Below are 22354 nucleotides of genomic sequence, written 5' to 3' on the forward strand. Positions count from 1 at the left end.
TGTTGGGCTGCCTTTTAGTGAAAAGATATGTGCCGATTTCGAAGGGCTGATCTGAAGGTTAAATGCGTTGAAGTAGTTAGCTATAACCTGTAGTTTCCTGATGATTTGTTTCGTGGCTTCGGCTGCCGAATCGGATGGCGATATCTTAATAAGAGGCTTGACACTTATTCCCGTGAAGAGAACTCAGCACCCCCCCCCCCCCCCATTGAGGCACACCACCAGTTACGTGACGCATGAAGGTCTTGGTTCCGATTGTCTTCTTGGATAGGAGAGATTCCAGAAGAACGTCGCTGCTGAAATTGAAATAGTTTTCTAAGAGATTTGGGAGTTAGGGTATATAGATGTCATCAAATGCAGAATGATGTCAAGATATATAACTGACAGCTTCTGTCTTTGTTCTAAGGCTTCTAAGATCTTCCTGAGATCCCGTAGTGTATTTGCTGATCTGCAGAGTTGAATATCACTACGATGCAGGGTCATTTGTTCTAATTCTGTCATCATACATCCTATCATATCAGCGAGCAATAGGCGCCTCCGTAGCCAGGTGGGAAGGAGCAGCAGCAGTGCGTAGCACACGCTTCTTGATTAGACCGGGGTTCGAGCCCGTCACCACCAAATACGGAGGATGCGGAAAGGTCATTCAGGGAATGACCACCGCATATCCCGGAGCAATATGGCCTTAGTTGCTAATGCTCCTAAAAACCAAATAAAATAAAATAACAACAGCGAGCAATAAAGCCGGATTGGCTCCTAATGGAACCTAACGAATGCCATAGTGGATCTGATTCCTGCGAACATGTGACTTGCTTAGAACTGAAATGTTGTACAAAAAGTTCAGTTACGATTATGGGAACAATATCCAATCGATGAGGTAAATTGTTTTAGTTTAAATGACTAGAATGACCAAGGGTACGGATAGCCATAGCTGAAAATAAGTATTTCAATCTATTAGTAGTTGAAATACTGGAAAGTTAAATTGTTACTGTCAGGGCATGTGCGCCACTGTTTTTGCTGTAACTGGAGATGCCGTTATTGCAGGGTTAATGCTGGGACTAGTGTATGCATGTCAGCCAGCAATCAGACTTTACGAAAATTTGATACAACCAGGATTTTTCTTTGGGGTCGGTGTGTGTGTGTGGGGGGGGAGGCTCTGAGGATCAAAACCTAGGAGAAATTATCCGTCAAAATTCGAAAAAACTCAAATTCCAATACTCCATTTAAGTAACTTTTTTTTTGTTTTTGAAATTTCCGATTCAATTATAAGAAAAACTGAACCAGAATATTTTCTGGTATATGTTATGTTGAGAAATGATTGTTGTACCAATCATTTCTCGTGCATTGAGTTGAAAATGACGCTGTAATACGACAAATTATATCGGCACTGAGGTTTGCTTCTTTAGGGGTATTACAGTATGCCGTACTCTTTCTAATAATAACCTTCAGGTAACTGCAAACAATGCCGATTCCTGATGTATGTGCTAAGAAGATTTTTGATGTCTCCTCTTTTTAAGTAGTAATGAATAACAGTTTTCCTCTTGAGGGAAAATAAGATCCATCTCATGGAGTTTGAAGACTGGGATAAGTTTCAAAAAGGAAGGGGAGCACATAATTTGTTACCCAGTTGATATTTTGGACAAGTTCATGGTCCAGTTTAGGATTCAGAACGACCTGTTTTTTAAGGAGTCCTTCAGTAACAGTATTACGTGTTAGTACCATGCGATATACAATAAAAAAATAAAATAAAATAAAAAAACTATTATATTAGGGTCATGAGGTAAGTTATTTCATACAACCACGTAAATTGTGTGTTCTCTGGTCGATTTTCCTGTTTTGCTGGACGAGAAAATCTACGTCTGAGACCGACGAACTCAGTCACAGAGTGAAAAAAACCCCATTTTAAAGTTTCTCGTGTCATCGGCTGGATTCAAACCCGGGACTTTTCTACCTAGTGTGGGGAGGACGGTGACGCTACCGCGTAGACCCACGTGCTATTCAGCAGGTAGATCTACTGTGTGTGCGCGGTTCAGTGTGAGAATGAGTGAGCGAAAGCTTTAAGTGACTGTACGTTATGATAGTCGGCGCCGTCATGAGCACAGTCGCAACGGTACGACTGTTTATTATTATTATTATTATTATTATTATTATTATTATTCTCAGTTTATTAACTCAAGGTTCATCCCCTATACAGCTAGTGGGCTAGGAGGGTGTACAGAAATTTTGAAATGTACACTTTTATACAAATTTTCAGATCTTTACAATATAATAATTATTACAATACAATAACATATCTTAATAATTTAAGAGTTAAATACACAGGATGACTTTATCTTTTCTTGAGCAACTAACATAACAGGTTTATTTATTTTTCATTATATTATTGCATTTAATTGTTCATATCATACAAATTTCTGATAAAAATTGCTCAAAATTTTCACAGCAATCCTGATGATTTAGTCCAGATTTGGTCTATAATTTGGCTTCTGTTGATTTTATTGACTTCAAATTTTACCGGATCAACGGAGAAGGTGTTGGAGTGTTCAATGGCGTTACACGGGAACATTCCTTTTAGGGAGTCCAAGTTTGATAGCTTCATCCGAAGTTGGAAATGGCTTCTATTTCTTCCTCTTGTTATTGCGATGATTGGGTTCCCTCCCAGACGGTTCAGCCACCGAAAAATCCAATATTCCATTGACAGAAATTTGTTACATCGAGAGGTAGATGCAGAGGACCAGATTTCTGAGTAGTGGTATAAGTGTGAAATCTATTAATGTATTGTCCGATCAGTTTGGTGTTGTGACAGCCTGCGAGCTACTGGCGGATAGCCCAGAAAGCAGCATAGGTCTTCTTCTTTGCCTTTAGGAAGTGTTCCTTGAAATTTAAGTTTTCATCCCACGTTACTCCCAGGTCAGTATGAGATGAAACTTTGGGGACTGGCTCACCATTTAACTCGAATGTCATTCTTGACCTTCCTCTTCGTGATTGTCTTGTGTGCTGACTTGGCATTGTTTAGTTGGAGCCCAGCGCGCTGTAAAAGTCAATTAACTGTTGAATTTGCTTGGAGGTTTCATTATTAATTTCTTGTATCTGTTTGGGGTCTTTTGAATTGATAAAGAATTTTAGATCGTCGGCGAAGGAGCTAAATTTGGATTTTTTGCGAAAAATGGTTCAAGTAGGATTGCAAAGAGGGTTCTCGACTTCACCCTCTTGTAGAAAACAATCTATGCAACGCGGGTACACACCCTCGTTGCATAGCTTGTTTTCTCGTGAGTTCCGTTAGCTATAATTAAGTGTCTCCGCTGTAGTATGGATTTCAGAATGCTGACAATTTGGTTAGATACTTTGAAATATTCTATTAAGATATAAGAGCCCCTCGACGTGGGCACCTGTACGTGGTGAGGGGATCTCCCAGTGATGCTGCTGGTTTTCCAGATTAGCATCACTGGAATCTAACGCCCATACCTTGGTTCCAGGGTTACATCTTTGGAATCCGGCGTGTGCAGCCGTGCGCCGCGACCCGTGGATTTCGGAAAGGGGGATCCTGGTGGTTGAGGGGCCCAGCCTTAATACACCACTTTGGCCCCTGCTTCGACAAGACGGGAGGTCCCGGACCGGCCCGACTGGGATCAATCGGCGGGTGGTTTTTTACTGCTTAGGGTCAACTGCGTTCCAAATAAGTCTCCCTCCCTATGGTCTTGGGACGGGATAAAGACTTATTGGTAACGTGGGTATGGTGCTCCTAAGCGAACTCGGCGTCCCATTCGTGTACGCAGTACCTGCTAGTTCACGAGTGGGCGTTCCCTCGTAGGGCTCCGTGGTGGGTGAGGTACTTAGACATCAGACACTTTCTCTTTACTCATATGAGTAAATTAAATCCCATTTCTGGGGCCCCAACAAGGCCCCTACCTAATCGAGACGATGACGAAGTAAACACCTTTGCAAAAAGAGCCAGGACTGAGGATACACCACCACCATCAGTGACACCGCTTTTCCTCATTCTCCATTCGATCGGAGAGCAGTCAATTGGAAAGATGTCACCCTTCTTTATCCAGAAAGGATTAGAACGGTTGGCAGATTCACCAAAATCCGTTAAACGACTGCGTTCTGGCGACCTTTTGGTTGAAGCTTCCAGCACAAAACAAGCTGAAAAATTCTTGAACTCTACATCCATAGGGGGAATACCTATCACCGTAACCCCCCACAAAACTCTGAATTCTTCACGTGGTGTTATATCAGAGTGGGACCTTCTTCATGTTTCTGAAGAAGAGATCTGCTCTGAATTGAAAGACCAAGGAGTGACAGCCGTCAAAAGAATATCGATACGAAAGGATGGGAATTTCGTCCCTACCCGAGTTCTTATCCTCACGTTCAATACCCCACGGCCTCCAAGTTCCATCAAGGCAGGCTATCTAAACTGCCCAGTGAGCATTTACATCCCAAACCCACTGAGGTGTTTTGGATGAAATACGGCCACTCACAAACATCTTGTCGTGGTAACCCTGCCTGTACTCGATGTGGTGTTAAAGACCACGAGAGCAAGGAATGTTCAGCTTCAAAACCGATCTGTATTAATTGGCAGGGAGAGCACCCCGCCTACTCTCGAGCATGCCAGCGGTGGAAGGATGAAAACGAAATCCAAAAACTGAAAACAGAGCTGAATATCTCCTACCCAGAGGCCAGAAAACGTATCCAACCAATAAATAGCGGGAAACCTTCATATGCTCAGAAGTTTGTGTACCGATAGTGCAAAGTGCACTATCGGTACACAAACTGAGATGACTATACCACAGAAAGAGTCATTCACTCCGATTGCACGCTATTTATTGAATTCACAAAAGCCCACCAAAAAAACACAATCAATTGCCACTCCTAGTGCTCCACCACTACCAAAACCAAGTGGTAAAAAAGAGCAAAAACGTTCGGAAGAGTCACCTGTAATACCAGAAACAATGGATGTAGAGAATAAGGAGGTATCGGACGAATCAGTCTTGGAACTCTTTGCAGAGGAAGAAATGGATACGGGACAGCGTCCATTCTTCCCCAAAAAAGATAAATCCAAGACTGACAAAATAAAGCCCTCAGCACCTCGGAAGCCGCCTGATGGACCCACCAGGCCAAAATAATGGCTAAATTCCTACAATGGAATTGTCGTGGATTCCGGCGAAATACTGATGACATCAAGGCCCTCCTGCAAAAGCACGAGCCAGTTTGCTTTTGCTTGCAGGAGACTTATCTAAAGGCAAATGACGATCCCACCATGCATGGCATCACTTTTTTTTCGAAAGGATAGAATTGCGGATGGTCCTGCTCATGGAGGAGTGGGTGGCTATCCTTGTGGGCAACCAGACCCCAGTTCAGCCCTTGCTCGTTACAACCAACATAGAGGCTGTTGCAATTCGCCTTTCAGTGGGATTTTTATTAACTGTGTGCTCTATTTATTTGCCACCTGGGACTGACATCTCCTAGGAAGACCTTGATGATCTTGTAACGCAGTAGCCTCCCCCTTTCTTACTTCTCGGGGATTTTAATGGACATAACACCCTGTGGGGTAGTGCTAACATCAATGGAAGGGGACGAGTCATAGAGCATATGCTAAATGACAATGACCTTTCTCTTCTAAATATTGGAACAAATACCTTTTTTCACATGCCTACCCGTACTTTTTCTGCCATTGATCTCTCTATCTGCTCCTCTGCTCTACTCCCTTCACTCACTTGGGAAGTGGATGAGAATCCATACGGAAGTGACCACTTCCCTGTAATAACTTCGTTACACAGTGGGAGACCATGTCTTCCCTTCAGGTTACCACGGTGGAAGATTGATCAGGCTGACTGGTCTGCCTTCCAACATCAGGCAAATTTTGATCTCAGCACCGTCAGTCAGGAGCCGATCAATGATGCAGTAATGTACATCACAGAAATTATCGTCCAAGCAGCTGCGAATGCTGTTCCAAAAACATCTGCCCGGTTTCCACCATTTCCCAAACCTTGGTAGAATTCACAATGCACAGCAGCAAAAAAGGCTGAAAACAAAGCGTGGGGGATATTCCGCCGATATCCTACCACGTCCAACCTTATAGCTTTTAAACGCTTACGAGCCAAAGCATACTATATCCGCCGTCAGAGTCAAAAGGAATCGTGGATTCGTTTTACATCATCCATTAACCAGTCTACCAACTCTAAGGTAGTCTGGGATAAAATCCGGAAAATGAAGGGAAAATATACATCCCACCCTTCTTCAATCCTAGATTATAATGGATGCACTATTGCAGATCCAACTGCAATAACCAATTCTCTTGGGGAAACATTCTCTAACATCTCTGCAACATCATCGTATTCCCCAGAGTTCCTGGTCCTGAAACATAAACTCGAGAAACAGGCACTTAATTTTAAGTCTAAGAGCGTCTATCCCTACAACGGGGTATTCACTATGCAGGAACTGAAAACAGCCCTCACTCTTTCCAAAGCAAGTGCCGTAGGACCAGATGGCATCCATTATGAAATGATTAAACATCTTTCACCAAAATCTATGGATTATCTGCTCTTTCTATATAACAGAATCTTTATTGAAGGGCAGTTTCCGGATTCCTGGCGCAAGGCAATCGTTCTTGCCTTTGATAAGCCAGGAAAGGATCCAAAAGTCACTACCAATTATCGTCCTATTGCTCTGACTAGCTGTATGTGCAAAATCCTGGTGAGAATGGTTAACTCTCGTTTAATATGGTATTTAGAATCAAATGACCTTCTCTCCAACATCCAGTGCAGCTTCCGAAGGAACCGGTCCACTTTGGACCATCTAATTAGACTGGAAACATCCATTCAGGATGCTTTCCTAAAACGCGAACACTTAGTGTCAGTGTTCTTTGACATGGAGAAAGCGTATGACACAACTTTGAGATTTGGCATCTTAAAAGATTTACATAGCCTAGGACTTAGAGGGCATCTCCCCTTTTTTATTCAAAACTTCTTAGCCAATCGATCTTTCCAAGCTCTTGTGGGATCCTCACTCTCTCGTTCCTTCAGCCAAGAGGAGGGAGTACCACAAGGATCAGTGTTAAGTGTCACGCTTTTCGCCATCAAAATAAATTCCATCACAGAACAACTTCCTCCAACTGTAAACTGTGCCCTCTATGTTGATTACTTTAGTATATTTTGTCAGTCATGCAACATGAGGGTTATTGAAAGACAACTGCAGAAAGCCACTGATCGCCTTAATTCCTGGGCACTTGCTAATGGCTTCAGGTTCTCGCCGGAGAAGACCGTTTGCGTACATTTTTGTCGTAAGCGTAATCTTCATCCTGAACCTGAATTAAGGCTCGGACAAATGCTATTCCAGTAGCAGCGAACACAAAATTCTTGGGACTCATATTCGATAAAAAACTGACCTTTCAGGACCATATCCGTCAACTCCGCACAAAGTGCACAAGAAGCCTTAATATTCTTCGCTTGCTCTCCTCTACATCTTGGGGTGCAGACCGATGCATCCTACTACGGCTTTACCGTGCACTTGTGCGATCCAAATTAGATTATGGGTCCCAGGTATATTCTTCAGCCAGAGACAGTGCCCTTCGATGGCTGGACCCTGTCCATCATCAGGCTCTCCGTATCGCTACTGGAGCATTTCGAACATCTCCTGTCCAGAGTTTATACGTCGAAGCAAACGAACCACCGTTATCGCTTCGACGTAAGCAATTGTCTCTAAACTACGCTCTAAAACTGAAATCCCTGCCAGACCATCCTACGTGGCCATTCGTTTTTGAGCCACGATGGGAAAATTTGTACAACGCCCGTAAGACTGCCAATCGTCCTTTTGGTATTCGTCTCCAAGAGCTACTCATTGAACTTAATATCAAGGTAGACAAGGTTGCCCAAACACCGAAGCAACCCCTTCCACCCTGGTATGCTCATATCCTGGCATATGACTTGTCCCTTAGAAATTGGGGAAAGTCGGACACTCCATCATATATCTACCTGCAGCTTTATTCAACACACCGAGCTGAACATTCTGACTTCGCGCCAGTTTACACAGACGGTTCGAAGTCGGAATCATATGTGGGATCTGCTGCTGTCTTTACAGACACCACCACATCGGAGCAGATTCCCTCTGAATGCAGCATATTTACTGCAGAGCTGCACGCTATAGAGTTAGCCTTGGATCACATACCAACGGTTCATTTTATATTCTTATTCTCTCAGCGTGTTACAGGCTTTAATATCTGTGAGATATAATCCTCATCCAGTTCTGTCTAGTATTCAGCAGAAGATTCACTTCCTCCGTGAATGTGAATATGATATCCGCTTCTGCTGGATTCCTAGCTACGTTGGGATTAGGGGAAATGATTTGGCTGACACCGCAGCCAAATCAGCAATTCCCAGTAATAATCGCTGCCTGTCAGTCCCCTATACAGACTACAGGCAAGTAATACACATGAAGATACATTCCCAATGGCAGGATTCGTGGAATAGACAGACTGCGAATAAATTATATCTTATAAAGCCTGCGCAGAAATCGTAAGGAGGAAGTTGTTCTTGCCCGGACCCGCATAGGACATAGTCATTTGACTCATTCGTTTTTGCTGAGGGCTGATGACCCTCCTATGTGTGAGTCCTGTGGCACGATTTTAACTATCAGACACATTTTAATTGATTGTCCAGATTTTAGCAATATCCGTTTTACCGCTTTTAATCATCTGACTGAGCCGTATACACTCAGCCAGATTTTATCTGATAATGACCATGTGTCTGCTATTTTTAGCTTTTTGAAATCAGTAAACCATTTTACTCATATTTAAAAAATCTACTTCGTTAATGTTACTTGTTTACTGATATTTGTCTTTTACCGTTTATACTTGTTTTTATACTCTGACTTGGTGACCTAATTCGTTAGGCCAATGAAAATTTTACTTTTTATGACTAGGTTTTGGCGCATTATAGCCTTAGTCGCTAATGCGCCAATAAAACCCAAGCAACAACAACAGCCTATAAGAGTAGGAATGGAGACAGTATTGAAGGCAGATTTGATATAGAAGATTATGTCCATTTGGGCTGTGTGTCATTCAAGGCTTTTTGTGTTCTGAAGAGAGTATCGAGGAGACTAGATGTCGTGGACCTGCGGTGCAGGACTGTGTAGAGTTAGGGTGGTCGGTGAGCAAAACAGTGTTGCATAATCACTGGGTGTATGAGTTTTTCAAATATCTTTAATAATGTGCATCCTATGGAGATTGGACGGAAGTCCAATCTCCATAGGAAATCCATAACATCCACAATACACATAGAGCACACCTTAACTATAAACAATGGTACTGTATACCGTTAGGGCCCTTAGTAGCATTGTTGGACAGGCCATTTATCACGTCAATGAGCTGCTGCTTAGTGATAATAACATTATCCATGGCAGAAAGAGTTTTTTCTGGTTTACACTAGGTAGACTTGAAATGTCAGTGGTCGCATCTTGATGATCGAAAGATATGCGAGTCCACTCCTCAAATAGCTTTTCATCCAGGTTGAGATGGTTGTTGCAATTTGGGAAAATTTTCCTTGTGTGTTGGGGTTGGTCCAATACCAAAATAACATCCAGCAACGGCGATCCTTTGATCCCACGGCAGCCGATAATACTTGTGAAGGATAATAGAAAGGGTACAGTCGGTCAAATAACAACCCACTACAACAGTAGTAACAAGTGAAGCATTTTAGAATGCACAACCCATTGTACCTTTCACTATCGGCGCCTCTGTAGCCAGGTGGGAAGGAGCAGCAGTGCGTAGCACACGCTTCTTGATTAGACTGGGGTTCGAGCCCGTCACCACCAAATACGGAGGATGCGGAAAGGTCAAGGGAATAACCACCGCATATTCCCGGAGAAATTAGCCTTAGTTGCTAATGCTCCTAAAAAAAAAAAAAAAAAACAAATAACAAAAAAAATAACAAACCTTTCACTATCGGCGTATCTTAGCTGACAACCGAACGGAGTTCCAATCAGTGCTGTAGTGGTAAAATTAGTAGAAGGTATACTCTGTGAACGTTACGTATATTGTGCTTATTAAATCAATAAATTTTCTGTTTATACTCCGGGACGACCAAACAGTCAGAGGAGTTTACAAGAAACAGCACCGTATTCAGCAGTCACGGGCTTGAACCCCTGTCACTCAAGGCACGTGTACTTATGCACCCGCGCGCCTGACCACTAGGCTATGGCTTAATCGAATTCCAGAGAGTATACGGTGTGTGTGTGTGTGTGTGTGTAAACAGGGCATACTTACTTATATATATATATATATATATATATATATATATATATATATATTAAAAAAAAAACTAAGTATTGCCTAAGAATTAAAATAATATTTCTAATTTAAAAATTATTTATTTTTTTAATTTTCAGTAAATATTTTAATAATATTTGTTGTTTCAAGCCTTTCAAAAACCGGAAGGTATACGCTATTCACCTGAAATAATCCAGAGGGTATACGGTGTATACTCTCAGCTACAGCCATGGTTCCACTACTGTCAGAAAAAAACAAGATGTGGAACACTGAATAGTGTTGCAGTAGTTGGCCCATGAAAATTGCATTGTTGTGAAAGTGAGCAAAACATAAGCACCTGCCAATTTTAATATAAATTGGTAGAGGATGCACCTAATTAACTTTTATTTTTTTTTTTAGAATGCAACTTAAATTCCAACGTATGGAAGATACGGAGAGTGGATAATAGCAAAATAATCACCAGCTGCAGTGGCAGGACCCTTAAATGGATAGACAGGAGGGTATCTCAGAAGCCAATTCAAAGATGCCAGAAGTTACAATATTCCAAGATGAGTACGAATTCTCCCCACCCCCTCTTATAAAGGGTTCTCAATGGAGAGCTAATTTGCCTTGCTCGATAGAAAGCTACATAATATTCAGGCACAGGGGAGAGAACCTGTGGCTTTTGTATTGCTCACCCTCTCTGACATTACGTATTTTGTATAACAGGGGTTCTTTCACGAGTTGGGAAAAGGTGTCAGTGTTCTCTGTACAAATGAGCCAAGATATAATCTTTAAATTGATTTTATACGTGTTTACATCTGAGGCAACGTGACAAGTACACCTATCCTTCTAAAATTAGGGAAGAGCTCATAATCTGGCGATAGTATGATGGTTTAGGGATGCATCATGGTGAAACAGCCTCATATTTGGTGGTGGCTGAGCAAGTCAGTCTGAGCGAGGAGATTGCGTGGTTATCACCAGTCATTAACAGTTATGCGCTCAATATACGGACGCCTCAGTCATATGCTAAACAATACACACACACACACACACACGGTTTGGTCCTGGCAGAAAAGCGTGACACCGACGGATGGTCCACTCGGATTCTCGTTTTTGAACCTCCTCCTCCTCCTCCCTTACAAAAGGGTGTTTCAAAAGATATGTAACCTATAGCAGTTTTATTTGAGGTTACAGTGAGTTATATTTTAGTCATTATTATGAGAGCAATTAAAAAAAGAGAACGTAATAAACCTTCCAAATGTCCTCCCAGTTGTAAGTACAAACTTGTTTCACCTCTCACTCCTGTCACTTTGACAGTGTCAAAAACTGTTCCAACACTCACTTTGACGTAGCGTTGGAACAGTTTTTTCCTTGAAATTTCTGGTTCGAAATCGATTCTTAATACTTTCAATATATGAAGGTCGTTAACCACTCCTTTCAGGTAGTCCGACAGATAAAAAAAAAAAAAAAAAATCCGGGGATCGTGGATGTTAGATTATGGGGGAACTGCAGGGCTTAGAGAAATGCCATGCGCCACCTTTGTCAGTGACTGAAAGCCGGCGTATAATAACAACAATTGTTGGACAGTTCAGTTCCAGGAATCGGCCAATTTAAAGAAAGCCAGATGTTAGAACAAAAATAATTTTAAAGATTTTCAAAGTAATTTTACTGCGCAGACCCACACAGAGTATAATCAACTCATTTGTTTAAAAGTTTGCCGGTTAATTCTGTCGACTGACGACAGAATCAGTGGCGAGCCGTGTTCGAGGGTGCCATCGCTTGATTGGTGTATAATCGATGGCTCAAGATACTTAAATTTCTCCGATATATGAATAACAGTGATTGGCTGGGAGGCGCGCACGGGCCAGCTTTGTGGTTGTCTCGCGGTGTCTCCTAGCCGCATGACCCTAAACACTCTGTCTCCTAACGACTTCAGTTTGTTTTCGAAAACGAAACGTAAATTCAGTGCAGAATTTTATCGTAGGTAAACGAATGCAATACGCTGTTTTAGTACAGAAAACTTAACGAATAGTACTGTAAATAGAACCCAGTGCCTAGTTATCGAAGGTGGTGGTTGGGGGCCCTCTTTCTGTTTTTATTTTAAAGTAGGTTTTATCAAGTGACATTATGGTCTGACAGTAGGAAGTCAAAGAGCTCTCATTATATATTAAATTATTGTTATTTATTAAATGTTGGCAAAGAAATTTCCAACTCTTGCAAATAGAAGGACACCTACTATCTTACTTCTATTATTTTTTATTTATATTTATTTTTAAAGTGTTAAATTAATAACATAGAAACTAGCTCCTTTTTCTCGAAACTGAGGCCCCACTCGATGAACTTGTGCCTTACCGTGGTGAAAAAATTGTTTACTTCCCTCGATTCACGTTAGTTTGGTTTTTAGTTTTGAAAACGAGTTTTTTTTTTCTCTCCCGCAGAGCACGTTATCGCGGTTTCCACTCTGTATGTTTATTTGTGGATCTCATTCGAACACATCGACCCATCTTTCGTTAAGGTCGAATCGACCAACGAAGGATTGTCAATAAATAGAATATGCTATTCGCATGTTCCTGGTCCGAACCGGCTTTTTTTACTCCTTGAATTAAACACTACAGAACCCACCTAGGGCAGATCCGTTTTCCAAAATACTCTGTTAGAATTGTATATTATGGAGCAGTAATATTCTCCAAACGATTAATATATAATGCAATATTTCAGAGTATCTTTTACTATACGGATCTGAGATTTGGACCATAAAGGAAAAGCAGAGGAGATGGATTTTTGGAGATCAGCCCGAAGATCTAAATTAGAAAGAGTTAGAGATGAAGACATAAGAAAAGCAATGGACGTTCAAATAAACATTATTGACAAAATAGAACAAAAAATATTAGAATGATATGGGCGTGTTATGAGAATGGGGAAAGAGAGACTACCTAAAAAAAAGCCATGGAATGGACATCCTCTAGAAGGAAAAGTAGAGGAAGGCCTAGAAGCACATGGATAGAAGGAGTGAGGGTGGCTCTGGAAAAGAGGAAATTGTAAAATGATGGCTAGGAGGAGAGAAAAGAGTGGAGGAACAAAATAAAAATAAATAAATAATAAAAGTTAGGCTGAGGATAACGGTTGATGCACCGGAGAAATTCAAGAGAAGAGGAGAATTGCACCGATTGAAGCAATTCAATTAATGCGATGTTTGCGATGATCAGTCGCAGTAAATGTGCAAATTTTTTTTTTTTTTTTTTTTTCCCAACCGTTTCTGGGGTTCTTTTCGGAGTTGCTGAATATCCACAGCTTCCAGATCTTCAAGGCCATTTCGAAATTTTGCAAATCAGTTATAGACATACGCCGAGATACAGTTGTTTTCCTAATTGGTAAGTTTTCAGTTGCGCTCTTCCCCAGCCTGAAACACAACTTTACATTCACTCTTCGTTCTATATCTAAACACAATGACAACACCCCTGAAATACGCAAATTATGATATGAAATGAAATGGATATGAAATACGCAAATTACACATTTTGAGTCCACTTTTGACTTTAACCTGCTAATAAGAAGCGAATTTCACCACCAAAAACGCAAGTGATGGTTCAGATTGGGTAAACGTGGCCGAGTAAACGTGAAATGGACCATTCCAAACAGCTGATTAATGATGAAATCTCCCCTTGTACAAAATATGTTTTCGTAAGTACTCCATTCCACGTTTCTAGCGTGTTCATAGGAGTGTGTCACCGAAATAACGAGAGTGCTATGTCTTGACTAGCAGTGATTAAAGATTCGGAAACTGGCACGCTTTGCCGTGAAATTTTCTGAAATTCCCACCATCAATTTTCAGCCAATCGAACTGAAACTTGCCGCTGCGCCGTGCCTTCGGTGCCGCTAGAACTCAGACTACAGGGTGCCAAATAAGGGTGAACAGAGTAACTCCGCTCTTTTTCTCAATCTCCTGCAATCACCAGGTGGCAGAACGCGTCAAGGGAAGTATATTAGGGGGGGGGAGAAGTTACGGCCAGTTGAGACTTATTTATGACAGCAATGCGGGATAGCAATTCGTCACAGCTTCTCGAGTGCAGTCACGGCTCAAGTGCCAGGGGTTTTGCTGCCCTCTGACAGACGATTTGGAGTTCGCATACAGTAATAAGTATACGTTATCGGTAACAAGGACCCCCATAGAGTTCGAAATTCTCACCAAGCGCTTTGAGTCTGAACCTCGACTAAATCCGTGATTACGTCGACTCGCTCTGACAAAAACGTACTATTCGGAGCTGAATTGTCTTACTCCGCCTCTGAATGGCAGCTGTCATAATTAGCGCGTGTTGTATTTGAATGAGAAGAACGAAGGATGGCGGCTATTACCATTTTATGTCATGAAACAATGCATGCTTACACACTGTTCAATGTTGAAAGCAAAAGAGTGAGGAACTTTAAGAAAAAAGGTGTGTGTGTGTAAAATAATAAATACCAGGAAAAAAAAAAAAAACACCTGCACAGTTCACCCATCTGCACACTTCAAGACTTTTAGTTCTCACTTGAATTTATTCAACCCATCCACAACAACAACAGATGGAAGCCTGTTCCAACAATTAAACACCCTCTGTATGAAGGCAAACTTCTGCACATCTGTCCTGCCACCATCCTTTCTCAACTTGGATTTATGCCCTGTGATGTGAACATGCGTTATGTCTTACGTAGGGCGGCTACTGAATGTTAGTTGAACTCCACCGTGATAATCTGTGCTGATACAAATCTCTTTGGCCACTTAGTTGGGGGAAGCCCTCCACCTCCTTTATGATAACACCTTTGTACCAATCTTGACGCACGCGGCTGGAGCTTGGGGAGGGAGAGTCGAGCACTCGCATGTCCGTCATATCCCTCTCTCGGCACAGAGGTCGGCTATTCTGGGTATAACCAGGGACTGTAGCTATTGATGCTTTGTGCATTAACCGAAAAGTTGCCGTCTGATCTGCAGGTAGCTCAAACCCAAAGGATTTAACTAAAGATGAAATAATCGAAAATCTTCATGTGAAAAACTTGGCTGACAATGGATTTTCCTTAGAAGAATGCAAACAGTAAATTGCTTTCAGATTTACTATCCGTGCAAGATCGTCATCATTTGTGAATTGGATATTAAGCTTCTGGCCAAGAATGTACAAACGCCTTCTGTCGCAAGAAAGGATCTTCTTATCTTGGAGTTCTCACAAATTTCGTCGGTTTACAATTGTAACAAAGTGTTACCTATGCTTAGGATATGGGCACACTACGCAGTTTTGTTCCCACGAATCTCCTTCGTGCGGTCACTGTGCCCTCAGTGGTCACGTTTTCTGAGTGCCCTCATAAAGGGCACTCAGAAAAAAAGGCGGCTTGCTGCGTAAACTGCAAGCGACGTAAACGGGAATACATCCTTTCTGTAAAGGACAGTGAATGTCCTGAATATAATATAGCATTAGAAGCCTCAAGAATAAGGACCGCTTATGAGTAATTTGGCTCATCACTCTGTACATAACGTAAACAACACTACTTCTCTTCACTGCTCTACGCCGGTTTCGTCTGTGAGGGAGACTCTGAGGATTATGTAGATAAACGGGCAGCGATCTGGGGCAGTAGCTGACGAGATTAGGCTTTCTGCCGAGACAAATTTTATTGAGATTGCCGCTATACAGGAACCTTATTTTGCATACGTCCAGTCTGGACCAGTCTAAAATCCTGGGTTACTCGTTAAAAACGAGAATAATCCAACCTTGTTGTCCAGAATCCCAAATCTTGTATATTAATTTTTAATGACTCTTTAGACGTCTATGGATTTTGCACTCGGTTCTCTACCTACGTTCTTGTCACACGCTCCTTATTGAATTTTTACTTAATTTCTCTCTACTGCCCTCCATCGGAGGACTTTAATCACTCTCTTGCTTACCTTGAGACTGTCATAAATACTTTGGGACCGAATAGCAATATATTGATCTCATCGGACGTCAACGCAAAATCAAACTTTTGCCACAGCTCTTCTACAGATGCACGTGGCCTTCTCTTGGAGGAGTTCATAATTAATCATTGTTTTTCAATTCACAACAAGCCTAATCACCCTCATACTTTTCAAGTTATGCAGGAGAATCTAATATGGATAAAACGACGACAAACTCATTTCGATTTGCGGCTTACTGACTGAACTGTGTATATAGACTGGTGTACCAGTGACCATAGAGTCATCTATTATGTGCTTTCCCCTGATTTTGCCGTCCATTATCATACACTTTCTCACAGCCAGAATTAATAAGATTTTCCATCAGAAATATTGACTGGAATGCTTTTGACTCTTCCATTCTTCTGTACCTTGACGAACAGAAACTTGCTGCTTTTGAAACCTCACCTATTTCTCATCAAGTGAACTATCAAAATGCCATAATAAAAGCGTCATGTATGTCTTCTAGAAAAGAGGGTTAATCAGAAAACGTGTTCATGGCGGACGCAGGAGTTATCCCAGTTAAGCTGGCAATTTCATCGAGCCCGTAGGTATTACCAAAGGCATAGAGACTGGCCCCAAGCCGACGTTAATCGTTTTTACCGGCAGTATTCTTCGTTGAGGACAAGCTACGTGAAGGCCATTACCTCTCGAAAGCATGAAATGGATGAATTTCGTGCACACCTCTGAAAATGCTAACCCCAAGGGTTAGCATTTTCAGAGGTATACAAGATTGTTAGAGGAAAGTCCTTTTGATTCTAGCATATCTGGCTCAATTGCGGCAGACTCCGTGGAAACGCTGAACTGGCATGATTCAGCAAATGCGATATTAGATGCTTTTTTTCGATTGGATGATCCTACCTCAGACTCTGCTTTTCATTCTAAAATCCGAGCACACAATGAATCTTATGTGCCCTCAACAACCACCGAACTTTTTACGTTGGATGAACTGTGCAGGCTGTCTCGTATAAAGTTAATGTTCAGAAGCGTGGTGAAATTAAAACCCTATGTTCTTCTAAACTTATTCAACAGATGCCTTCAGGAAGAAACGTTTCCTGAAATTTGAAAGGTCGCTCTCGTTAAGTTGATCAGAAAGCCGGATAAGCCTTCTGGAGCGGCTAGATCGTACAGGCCGATCACTCTGCTGGTTAATTTTTGTAAATTGCTAGAGCGACTAATGGTCATTAGACTGAATAACCTACTCGTAGAACAGGATCTGCTTTCAAGGAGTCAATATGGGTTCTGTCCCCGACGTTCCTACAAGGATGTTGTCTCTTCAGTTCAAAACTCGGTACATAAATATACCCTGGCTGTTTTCATCGACTTCGAAAAAACTGCCCCTTAACAAATCCATGTTATGATTGCAGTATAGTATTAGTAATGGTGCAAGAAAGCCTATAGCTTATGCTGCACAGCCAAAAAAAAAAAAAAAAAAAAACGAATAAAACAATAATAAAAAAATAATAATTAATAAAAGAAAATGAAATCAAACTTATCATCCTATGCGTTTCCCTCACCCGAAGGTACTATCCAGATGACCTTTCAATTTCCCCAAACTGTCAGCCTCTACCACCCATGTAGGAAACTTATTCCAGTAATTTATATAATTGCATTCCTGTCCAGATGACTCTGCATTGCTTCTTTAACCAGTGATTCCATTATTTTCCCTAAAACGGACGTTAAGGTGATGTCAATCACCGTCGCCTTTTGAATCCCCTTTATGAATTGGGGATACATTCGCACATCTCCAGTCCATAGGGACCTCTCCTGAATCCAAGGATGTTCTCATTATTATGGTTAGGGGGTTTGCCATAATAATGGATAGACTTTATCCACCCAAAGTGCCTCTTTTTGTTTTTTATTATTTCCAACTTCAGCAACTTTTTCTCCACTTCCCTTTCAGTTATCGCAAAGTCATTTAGCTTCTCGTTAGACTTTGATAATCTTCTTGCATCCCCTTCGTTAAAGAATTCTTCATGTGTGAACGTAAATGCAAAATACCTATTCAATTTTCCAGAAAACTGAGCAGGGTCACAACAGTTAACCCATTGGCATAAAATGGCCAAATGTGATTCAATCCCTTCCTTCCTTCTACTGTTAATGAGTATAGAAGTCTTTGCTGTTTTTTTGCATTCTTTGTCAGATGTCTCGTCTGCCTTAGCTTGCCTAACCTCCTTTGTGACTTGATTACAGACTAAATTATATCTACCATAAGCTTCTGTATCACCTGATAATTTATATTCATCCCATGCACTTTTTTTCTCTACCACGTGTCTCAATAGTTTATCTGACATCCATTTATGTATAAGCTTTGAATTATTTATTTATATATATGCATATATAGTTTTTTTTTTCTTTTCTGTATGAAAAGCTTAGTAGCTTCTTTGATTTCTCTCACCCGAAGAATTTGCTGTTGGTAACATCAGTTTGTCCCACTGCACGCAACTTAAAAACTGTCTGCGACCTTACGAAAGTAAATGCCTTTCTCTTTACCCTTGACAATAGTTGTGATCGCTGCCATCCAGTGGGTCTTGTAACTGCAGATTCTTAATGCAAGAAGAATCATTGCTGATAATCACATCATGAGGTGTTGCTTCTCCAACACGCTGCCGTAGAAAACAGCTATCCAAGAAATCTACAAAAGCCTCGCTAATGTGTGAATGACCAACTTACAAACTGCAGCCAACATCTGAAAAGTTTATCTTCCATTATATGATATTCTGATTTACTGGCCACTTTATTTTATTTATTTATTTTTTGTATAGCGGTTTGGTATACTCATCGCAGTCATTTTTGCTTATATTGCATTCGTCACACAAATCAACTCGGTGCACTGCCTTAGATTTAATATCCTTCTTAACTAAGAGCATAACTCCTCCGTCTCTCTTGTTCTAACTGTATATATTGCACTCTTCATACTCAAATTCAGCATCACTTATGTCTGAATGACACCATGTCTCTACTATTCCTACAAAGTATGCATTTGATGACTTAAGCAGTACTTCAAATTCATGCTCCTAGCATTCGTGTATATGCACACGTTCTTACTCTTAGTTGTCCTAATACAGTCCATGTATTTATTTGTTCCATGAAGACCCACAGCAGGGCCTAAAACCCAGACACATTGCTCTCCGACCTGCTGCATGTGGCAATAGTATCAGTGCAAGAATCGCTTTCGCCTCTGCTCGCTGCTCTAGTTAAGCTATTAATCTGTAATATCCCCTCAAGCTAGCAGTTTTCCGATCCACCTATCATCTCTGTAAAAACAGTCTCTCCTTTTAAAAGTACAGATCACAGAACTGTGATCAGTACAGAATATTATTAGCTGTGAAAAATTCTACACCATGAACTAATTCTACATCATTCTCTCCAGGTCCGAATTGATTGACGAGGTTTTCATCATATACATCACAACATATGTATCACCATTCGTCACATACCCTCCTATCGTGTGAATAGAATTGCGGACACTTTGAAATTTAATCCTAACTTGCTACTTTTTTCCCAACATTGCCCTGTAAGTCCCCAGATCGCCTATTCTTTATATCATTAGTGCCAACGTGTATAACAATATCACCTTTTGTGCCCTTAAAAGATATCTGTTCTAAATTTCTGCTTTTGCCTTTTCAGACGTGCCCTGATCCCATTTCACATTTCCTTATTGCACAACGTATTTTCTGTTTCCGTTTCCACCAAACTGTTGCTTTAAAACCAGAGAAATATCAGGACGCGCGCATACACTTCTATAATTATATGTAGACATAGAAAATAGTATGATGTGCCTTTAAGTGGTAGATTTAAAAAGCTGCTATATGCCATAATTTACGGTAAATTCAATATTATCTATGACACCAATTGTGCAAAACGTTCCCACCAAACTCATTCGTGAGATTTACATGAGGAACAACACAATGAAACCAAATCTTTTCTAATGGACTGACATCAACCCATCAGAAAAGTATAAAAGGGTATGAACATACTGTATCACCATTCGTCACATATGCTCAAGGATCTGTTGAAGAATAATTGAAAATGGCGACGTGTTATTATATTTTCGGGAGTAATCATTACGGATTTGTAAATGTCTCTGGTCAGTCTCGTGTGAGTTCATGCTATTCCCAACGTGTATGAATCACCCTATCATTAGTTTTCCGTAGAGATGGGTTCAGCGAGATTTTCATTCATCAGTTACATCAATAGATTGTTTTGTAAAAATGGGAAGTTAGAATATGAATGCCTTTACCCATTTATTTATATTAATTTTGACTTGATTTCTTAGCATTTGAATAAAAATTGTCAAAAGTCAAATCAGAATTAAAAAATAATAATAAATAAAATATATATGTATTATGAAAATTCATAAAATATGGTTAATGAACTTTATCATTACTTTTGAAGCAATAATATCCTCTACTTTTGTCTAAATATCAGTTAATTCGATTTAATCACCTCGGCTTGTGCAAGCCAAGATCAACAGAAAAATGGTGACGTCTCTTTTCCAATTTTCAAAGTGATTTTTTTGTGCTGAGAAGTAGTTGGAAACACAGATAAGAGATGGCACCACTCACTGGGAAAAGCTGAAGATGACCCACGCAAAAGCGGTTCATTATACACTAAACTATAAAAAGTATGGGGCACCCCCCCCTCTTTTATTGTTAATTGGAGCTTCTCAGATAAACAAGTGACTTAGACCGGTATATAAGGAAGGTGCTATGCGTCACAAGTTATTTTCACGGTGACATTTTAAGCCGAAGTAACTGATTTCGAGAGCAATATTATTGACCAGCAACACAAACTCCACAGAAGAGCACTCCACGCGATCAAGGTATTCGGAAAAGTAGTACGACCATCTGCCATCAGACATCATTACAAAACATAAAACAGGAGTTTAAGGTATCAACAGGGGGTTATAATTGTAAAAGTAGTAAAGATATAAATAAGTAAACAAATTGCATAAAATAATGATAACAAAAAGTAAAAAAAACAGTCAGCATAAATTAATTTTCATGAATGCATGTTCAGTGGTATCGAAGCACAGTGTCAAACTCCGAATATCAACTTTAGTATGAACTTCCCATACAGGACATATTCACAGATTTCGTTATTATTTCTTAATACGTCACTCACGAACTGGAGGATCTCTTCAAGTATTGGGGCCTGGAGAAACCTGTGTTCAAAGAAGTTCAGCTCAAGTTCAAGACGTGATCACTGATAAGGTTGGGTTCCTCCTAATCGAAATTGTGGGACCTTCCATTGACATAGTCCCAGAATAAGCGAAGCATCACCAACCATACTACTAGTGCTGTTCGAAAATGGTTTATGAACATGAATGTACAAACGCTGCAATGGCCAACTTGAACCCTACGGGACACCGATAGAATGGCAGCATTAGGTAAGAGACAGACCAAACGTTCCGCATCGGTAGCTTAATTAGTGATTGTTCTGCAGGTAGAATGGACGATTATACCCGCTATAGTCAATCGTTTGTTGGGGAAGAGCCCATCCAAGTTGTTGGAATATCCAAAAAGGGACCTAAACGCTATTGAAGTGAGTGGCAGTGATGTCAGTGTGAAACTGATGTGTCCAGATAATTTTTGGAAGGTAGTGAATAAAATGTACTTGACATGAACCTGAAAAAAAAAAAAAACCTGCTTATACATATGCACGGAAGCCGATACATGTCAAATGTAGATCTATACTGCTCGACAAAATTAACAAACACATAGAAAACGTGATACGTGGTAACGCTTGGAGCTTGAGATGAAGCGGAACAAAATTTGGTATGGTGGTGAACCACAGAATAACAATGAAATGAGGAGACAGCAAGAAACTTCGGACAAGTATGAGGGACAATCATGGGGGTTATATAAGAATTACCAAAAAGAACCACATTACAGAAGTCTATACAAGATGCCCGAAAATATGGTCACATGACATTAGTACGGCGTATAATACCCTCCAACGGCTAAACAGTCCTGACAGCCGCAAATTATGCTCGGCATAAGGGTGTCTAAAAGTTTGTGGCAATAAATTCCATTCTTTCATCAGCGAAGACCAAGTGACCGAGGAGTTGACTCTAGGTGTGCAAAGCTACACCAAAGGGCGCTCCATACGTGTTCGATCGGATTTAAATCTGCTGATCATGCTGACCACAACAATCG

This window comes from Mastigoproctus giganteus, chromosome 11 (assembly GCF_048544385.1).
Source record: "Mastigoproctus giganteus isolate SK-2022 chromosome 11, ASM4854438v1, whole genome shotgun sequence".
Lineage (NCBI taxonomy): Eukaryota > Metazoa > Arthropoda > Arachnida > Uropygi > Thelyphonidae > Mastigoproctus > Mastigoproctus giganteus.